Genomic DNA, 8056 nt, shown 5'->3' with positions numbered 1-8056 from the left:
ATCTGATGTGTTTTCCTTCAGCTTTGTGGGAACCTTCCTGATGTTTCTAGTTCATCAAATAGACTTCTCCTTTGAATTCCTGCATCCCTTCAGGGGCCTTAAAATTTAATTTAACCAAGTTTATATTGATGCTAAGGAAATGTTCTTGGGTATTAGGCAAATATATATGTATAAAGAATGATAAATTTAAGAAAATCTTAAAGGACAAAAATAATACTAAGTGCCCCATCTCCAGGGAATATTCATGTACAGTCTTTCATGTCATTCAATGGACTTTGTATGACTACTTAAAAAATTTGTGAAGACTGCAATAATGGAAAAATGTATGTTATAAAAAGTGAAAACAGGGCATATAATTTTATATTGGTATGATAATTATGGAATGAAAAATCTTTACATAAAAATGCTAGGAGGATTTATAAAAATACATTACAGTATTTTTACATGGGCAGTAATATGTTGGATGATTTAAAAACTATCTCCTACTTTTGTACACTTCTCAAATTCTATTTAATTTATTCATTCAACAAATATTTAGAGAGCACAAAATATGTGTCAGGTTCCCTGCTAAGTGTTGAGACAGGCTAAGGAAGTTAGCTAACCATGTGCAAGGGCTAATGAAAAACAAACAATTCAGAAGAAACAAGAATGGGATGAATGAAGTTCAAGGACAGGGTAAGCCAAATTTTCCAATAGGAAAGGGTGCCTGAAATTTGGAAGGCAAGGTAAGGAGAAGAGTATTGATTAGGATACCTTCAGCTGCAAGTAATAGAAACCATGATGGAAAATATTTTTAAAAATAAGAAATATATTGGTTCATGTGGTTTGCATTGTGTCCCTGAAAAATGTGTGTTGAAGTCCTAAGTCCTATATCTATGAACCTTATTTGGAAATAGGATTTTTGCAGATACAATCAAGTTAAACACGTTAATATGAGATCATGCCAGATTAGGGTGGACCTTAAATCCAATAATTGGTGTCCTTATAAGGAGGGAGAGATTTGGAGACAGAGACCCCAAGGAGGCACACATGGAGTGAAGAAGGCCACATGAAAATTGTGGCAGACACTGAAGCTACAAGCGAATGAACACCAAGAATGCAGGGGGCCACCAAAAGCAAGAGAGGCAGGGAAAAGATTCTCTCTCAGAGTCCTCAGAAGGAATCAACCTGACTGACACCTTGATTTTGGATTTCTGGCCTCTTGAACCAGGAAATTTATTCTTTTTATTGTGTGAAGCCACACAGTTTGTGTTCATTTGTCACAGCAGCCCATGATATTGGAAGTCCAAAGTATAGGTAGAGTTCGGGGTTAGCTTGACTCGATGGATGCTTTTCCATTTCTTCCTTCCACACTCAGTTGTTCATGCCCCTTCTTGGTGACAATATTATCTTCACACAGGGGTAAATGACTGTGGCAGTTCATAGCTTTACTCTTACACAGAACATGGAGAGGAAGAAAGAGGTGTCTATTTCAATTCCTATTTCTTTAGAAGGAAGAAAAAAAATTCCCAGACACCCTTCACAAACTTCACATTGTTTTCATTAACCCCAATTAAGTAACATGTCTGTCTTCAAATCAATATCCTTGGGTAAGAGAATGCTATGAATAAACCACTTAAGCCTGGATTCCCACAACATTCACTGGAAAGACAGATAGCATGACTGTTTTATGATCAGGCCACATGGGGAGCTTAGATGGAGTCCTCTAATGTGGCTCATGGGCTCTATGGGAGCAAGGTGGATGCTTGAACCAAAGCAATGCTTCATTGGGTATGAATCTTGGGTAGAGGGTAGGAGGGATGGATGTTGGGGAGGCAATAAAATATTCTATTTTTCATCTGAGGTCAATTCCTACCTGAGATGGGAAAATGATTAGGATTAAAATGACAAAAAATGAAAAAGCAAGTGAGGGACTTATGGAGGCCTAGAGACACCTAGAAGGAACAATAGGGTGCTATGTGAAAAGACTGGAATGCAGCAGGGTGGGGATGGTGGGTGATGAGCATGGCCTTAAAGACCCCTGAAGACATTTAGACTCATCGTAAGAGCTTTGAGGAGGTTTTCAAAAAGAATTACGTAGGCAGATAACATTTTCAGATTTGTGTTTTCAATAGAGCATTCTGCTTTAAATATGATGAGAGTATTTTAGAATTCAAATCTAGAAATAATCATATTGAGGGAGGGAGGTTGTTGCATTAACTTAAGTAAGAGAGAATCACGGTCTAGTTTAGGGTGTTAGCATTCAAGATGGAAATAACGGGATAAATTTGGATCCATATAGCATGAGCTATGTACTATTAAATATTTAAAGTTGTGTGAGTGTCTCAGTTGGTTAAGGGTCTGACTCTTGGTTTTGGCTCAGGTCATGATCTCAAGGTTTGTGAGTTTGAGCCCTGCATCAAGCTCTGTGCTGACATTGCAAAGCCTGCTTGGGATTCTCTCTCTCCCTCTCTCTTTGTCCCTCCCCTGCTCTCTTTCTCTCTCTCTCTCTCTCTCTCTCTTGCTCTCTCTCAAAATAAATAAACTTTAAAATGTAAACAAAATTAAAATAAATTTGTGGGTGTAGACAAACACACACGCACAGACACACAGACACAAGTAGAAATCAGTTGCCTCATATGATTGAACATTTAATTTTGTATGGAAGTTGAAAAATCAACAGGGCTGGGTCATTCATTCTTTTTTAATCTCATTGTTACCACCCTCCCCTATTCACTTAAGCCTATGATAGGGATGGGCACATTTTCACTTACTAAAATGCTAACTAATTAGAAGAACACATCCTACTTATCCTAATTCCTTAAATCAGGCATTTATCCTATTCTTCATACTCTCTATGGTCCCACCAATAGCCCTGAATGCTGCATGATAGACAACCTTGGGTACAAAAAACATTCAGGGTACCCAGGGATCAGCTTAATTAGAATTTGTTTGGACCAGCTTAGAAATGCCAAGATACTCGGCACCATTAGGAAGTGTAACCCACCTGCCCTGCCACCCGCGATATCTCCATATATTAAATAACAGTCCTTTTGTTTTTATTGTTTTAATTCCTCTCCATAGTTTCCTGTTCTTCTGTCCTCCATTCAGGCAGTGTGCTCAATCCATGTGTCATCACCTTAGGGGAAGGATGAGGCAAGAATGGAAACCAGAAGAGCACAAAACACTTGGGCTTTGTTTCTAAAGCCTAATTGGTTGGGCTCGCATTCCTGTGAATGAGGTACAGGAAGAAAGAATGGGATTCCTAGACATAGAGAGAGTCCAATGATGGTACAGGAAAGGTGAAGGATTTCTACCAACTGGAAACATCTTCCCTGGGGCAATGAGGGAGAAGGAAGGAAAGAAGTAAAGAGGGAGAGCAGGAGGCTAGAAGAGATCTCTGAGTTTCACATGGAAAATGAGAACTAGCATCAAACATTTTGCTTCTTAGAAGTACCACCAGGGATGTGTCAAGACTCTAAAAAGGAACAACTGTGGTATAAATCTGGGAAAATAAAATCATAGGCAATCTCACAAAAATCTGTGGACCTTTAATGGGTAAGGAAGCAACAGAACTCTCCTGGACTTGAGGCCATGTCAATGGGCACAGTGACATTTCCCTTCATCCCGTGTGAATGAGGACTGAGGGAGCTCCCCGTACTCCTTGAACCCATACTATGGCACAGCACAGGACTCTGAAACTGTGTAATAAACTTGATTAGGAGTAAAATTGGGACTGAGTTAATTTTTTAGGCTGCTGGTGGAATTTAAAAAAAATCGTGTTATTTGCACACCTGAACTTGTGGACTGAAATTCATACCCACATGCCATTTAAAAAAAACTATAATTATCAACTAGTTGAAATCCAGTGCCATTATCAGGAACTGAATCTTATTTTTCACCTAGTTTGTATTATCCTACAGGTAACAGAAAAATTATGGCTTAGGTAAACAATTTTTCTGTTTGTTTTGTTTATTTATTTTTCCCAATGTAATAAGAGGTAGACATTTTCAGGTGTTGATTTCAGATATATGGTGATGTCATTTGGAGCACAAGCATGTTACTTCTGCCTTGCTCACCATGTGGATGTCACTTTCATGCCATGTCATTATCACAACCTCAGACATCATGTTCATGTTCAAAGTAAGTTAAGAGGGAAGATCGGAGCCAGCTGTATTTGAACCTTTTTATTAGAAAAGAAAAAGATGGGGCGCCTGGGTGGCGCAGTCGGTTAAGCGTCCGACTTCAGCCAGGTCACGATCTCGCGGTCCGTGAGTTCGAGCCCCGCGTCAGGCTCTGGGCTGATGGCTCAGAGCCTGGAACCTGTTTCCGATTCTGTGTCTCCCTCTCTCTCTGCCCCTCCCCCGTTCATGCTCTGTCTCTCTCTGTCCCAAAAATAAATAAATGTTGAAAAAAAAAATTAAAAAAAAAAAAAAAAAAAGAAAAGAAAAAGATTTCCCAAGAAGCTCTAATTTATTTCATTGAAGATCTAATGGTATGCCTAGCTATGAGAGATGTTGGGGCTGAGTAGATTGCTATAATGAACACAATCAGGGTTACATTAGTAAGGAATCTGAGGGAATGTTTATGGGTTATGCCCCTGACAGTGTTTGCAACTCACTAATGGAGAAATAAGAAAGGGATAAAAAGCCTTTCCTAATTGTTTCCTATTACTGTCAACAATCACTGTTACTCACAAGCCCAGGGTTTACTTTGGACAATAAAGTGAATAATTTCATATGGTTGTGTGTTAATGGTGGATTTTACATTCATTATTTGATTATTTTTCCACTGCCCCATTTATCAAACACTGATTAGTATCAGAGCTGTAAGCCTCTAATAAAAAAGAAAAAAAGAAAGAAAATCTTGGCTCTTTTCCTGTTTATTTCCTATTTATATTCTCAGAATTAAAATAAACTTCAGCCATAAGAATAAGCCATATTCTGTCAGGGTTGATGAGTTTTGATAATACTGGACAAATCCTATGTTGTGAATGCACACTTGAGTGCTGATTGGGAAGCCCAAAGGCATCTCCACATAAATCCCTCTGTAGTCATTCCCATATGTGAAAGGTGGAAGGAAGGATGGCAGGGCTTGGGGACAGTCCTTTAGATGACTTATCTAGCACCTTTTCATTGATGATGGTATGATAGCCAAACTAGAATCTATCACACTTTGATAAAAATGATTTACAAAAGTGCAAAGTACAGGCAGGTGGAAGGAGAAAGAAAAGAGATGATGTGCCTTTGCAGAGTTCTTCTCCCTAAAGTGAAAACTGAGAAAACATAAGTCTGTATATTTTACTCCTCTGGGAGAAGGACAGAGGAGGCCAGTAAAATCGATGGCATAGTCTGGCTTACTTTGGCATTTACTTTTAAGCCTGAGGTCACATTTCTCTGATGAAATGTTCCAGGGCCTTCCTTGGAAATGTAGACTATCTCATCGTGGCCTAAATATGGTATCTCACTTTTCATTTATTTTGCATTAGTCGTCTCTCTTGACATTCAAGCCATAATGAAGAGATATCCTCACTCCAAGTTGTATGTGTGGGTAGAGGGGTGTGCATGTGTTGTTTGTCCTAGAAGACTTCCAGTTGCATTCCTGCACTCACTAATTCTTTTTGTCAATCACCAAATATCTATTTGATATCCACTGACATGCTTAGTGCTTCAGAGAGTGTGGATAACAAGACAAAGGAGGGCTCCTGAACTTCTGAACCCATACAGCTCTTTGTGTAACACAGCCTAGCATGGTGAAGAACTTAGGACACCACATCTCCTCCACACACATGGATTTAGTCCTGCACAAGACTTAGTTTTTCTCCTCCTGTCTCTCTCCTGCACTTGTAATCATGCATGCAAAAGACGTATCTTCATCTGCTTCAGAACAAGCAAAGAAAGAAAAGAGAGTGGGTCAACAGCCTTTGTAAATATCACTTGATTTTAAGCTCTTCAGGAAATGCTGGCTTAAGCCCTCAACTTTGTGTAGCCCTAGAATCCTCCAAGTGACTTCTGCTTCAAAAATGTGTATCTTGGAAAGTAAACTCATTCTGTAGCGATTTGGTATTTGTTACATCTTTCCATATCTACTTCCACCACTTTTTAAAATTCATTTATTTAACAAATATTTATATGTTTACTACGGAACATGGAACAGAAGAAATGCTTTGCCCTACAGGCTATTTTGCAGTTTTCAACTACAATTAGTAGAGTAATCTTGAAGATAGGACTTTCATTAGAACGACAGGGGTGGAAGAGAGATCGCAAGGGTTTCAAAGGCAAATAAAAGAGGAGTGAAGAATGGAACCATTAGGTAGACCCCAACGGTTTAGCCAACGACGAGACTTCAGCCTTCTAATGAGTACTGGGCTACATACATGTCATCACTTTTCTTCAGCTGACCTGCTCTTGGTCCTGAAGGTAATTTCCCCCTAGCTCTAAGCCTCACTTCTTCCCTGACCCCTGCCTTGAGTGATCAGGATACTCTAGCCTAAGATCTGCCGTCTCCTAAACTAAAAGAAAAAAAAAATAAGCTCCTTTCCCTCAAGTTTCTCTATTTTTATTTCATCCTGACTTAAAATCCCATGATTCTGTGCAAGGAAAATGGGAATCTGACCACCTGTTTCTACCTCATCGCAATTTACTCATTGTCAACCCTCTGCCTTCACTGATATTTAATTGCCAACATGAGGAATGTATTCAAGAAGGCAGGCTTCCCAGAGGAGCTTTCGCCAACCTGCTTCAGATCTCTTGAGTCACTTGGTCCTATCTTAAAGTATTCTAAGTTTCAGTTAAATGTGTTTAAAATATTTAGACAAGAGAACAAACGGAGCAGTTTAAAGCATGTTTACAACACAGTGTCATTCTCTAACTTGGAAAAGGAAAGACATTTCAATATTGTCTTAAATGATGAGTTCATGTTAATCCAAGAATAACAGTGGTTAAACATTTGCTTTTCTATAGCTGAAATGGCCTCAGGAGATTATCTAATTTAACGGGCACCTTTAGGTGATAATGTAATTCTCACATTTTACAGAAATGCCTCAGTGGAGGCAGTAAAGGTTAAATGTTTTCCTGAAGGCCACAGCAGGGGTTTCTAGCAATTGAGGGTTTGGGGACCCTTTTTCCTTTTTTTCCTAGTCATCATTCTAACTTTCTTCTGGAAAAAACTTGTGTTATGACCTCAGACTGACTTATTTCTTACACCTCTTATGAGCTACATAGCTTTCCACAAGCCACTTAATGTGTTAGAGTAAATGTCCTTGTTTTGTAAAATGCAGAAAACAGCTATTTTGAAGAGATGCTACAAGGAGACTGCATATGTAGACCCCTTTTGAAAAAGATGCCCCCCAAATGATTGTCATTTTCACATCATTTAATACACAGTATTTACTGAGTACTTAGACTATGAAACAGTACCAGACACTGGGGAAATATGGATAAAAGATGCGGCCATGTGTAAGAAGAACTCAGTCATGGCAGGGGAAAAAGCAATCTATAATTACAATGCAATACAAGGTGAAATTTCCTTAAGAGATGTCCTGAATCCACCTGAGAGGAATCAACCCAGTCTGTCTCAGCTTCTATTTCAATAGCTGCAGTGAGATCTAGACATGGGAGCAGGAACCTTTTAAGAATTTTATGAGATTCCACGTGCAGTAATGGAGTGAGTTGCTTCACCTTTGGGTTCATAAAGGTCAACCACTTTTCAGGGGTTCCCACTTTGTCCCAGACAGAAAAGTCTCGGGTGGATGAATGGCCCCTACTTGTTCTAGTTGAGCAACGCGGCTGGTTAATGACTTGTGGCAAATCGATATTTACACCCTCGAATTTTACCAAGGTCGCCAAAACCAGGGCTCTTATTTGAGTCAGTCTTGCTAAGAAGACTGCTTTGCCTCTGGGTAATGTATTTCCATAATCTCCTGACCTCAATCTCACTGGGTATTCAGAGAGACTCAGGCAAAAACCCACCATTCCTCCAAGTGCGTGTTTACTCTCTAGTGCTATGTCCCTCTGCCCGAGTGACTGGCACCCCTGAACTGTCCTTTTTTTTTATCACCTGCAGGTTGCACTGGCAT

This window comes from Puma concolor, chromosome B3 (genome assembly GCF_028749965.1).
Source record: "Puma concolor isolate L17-30 chromosome B3, mPumCon1.1.hap2, whole genome shotgun sequence".
NCBI classification, from domain to species: Eukaryota; Metazoa; Chordata; class Mammalia; order Carnivora; family Felidae; genus Puma; species Puma concolor.
The sequence above is the reverse complement of the archived record's forward strand: the minus strand, read 5'-3'. Positions refer to the sequence as shown.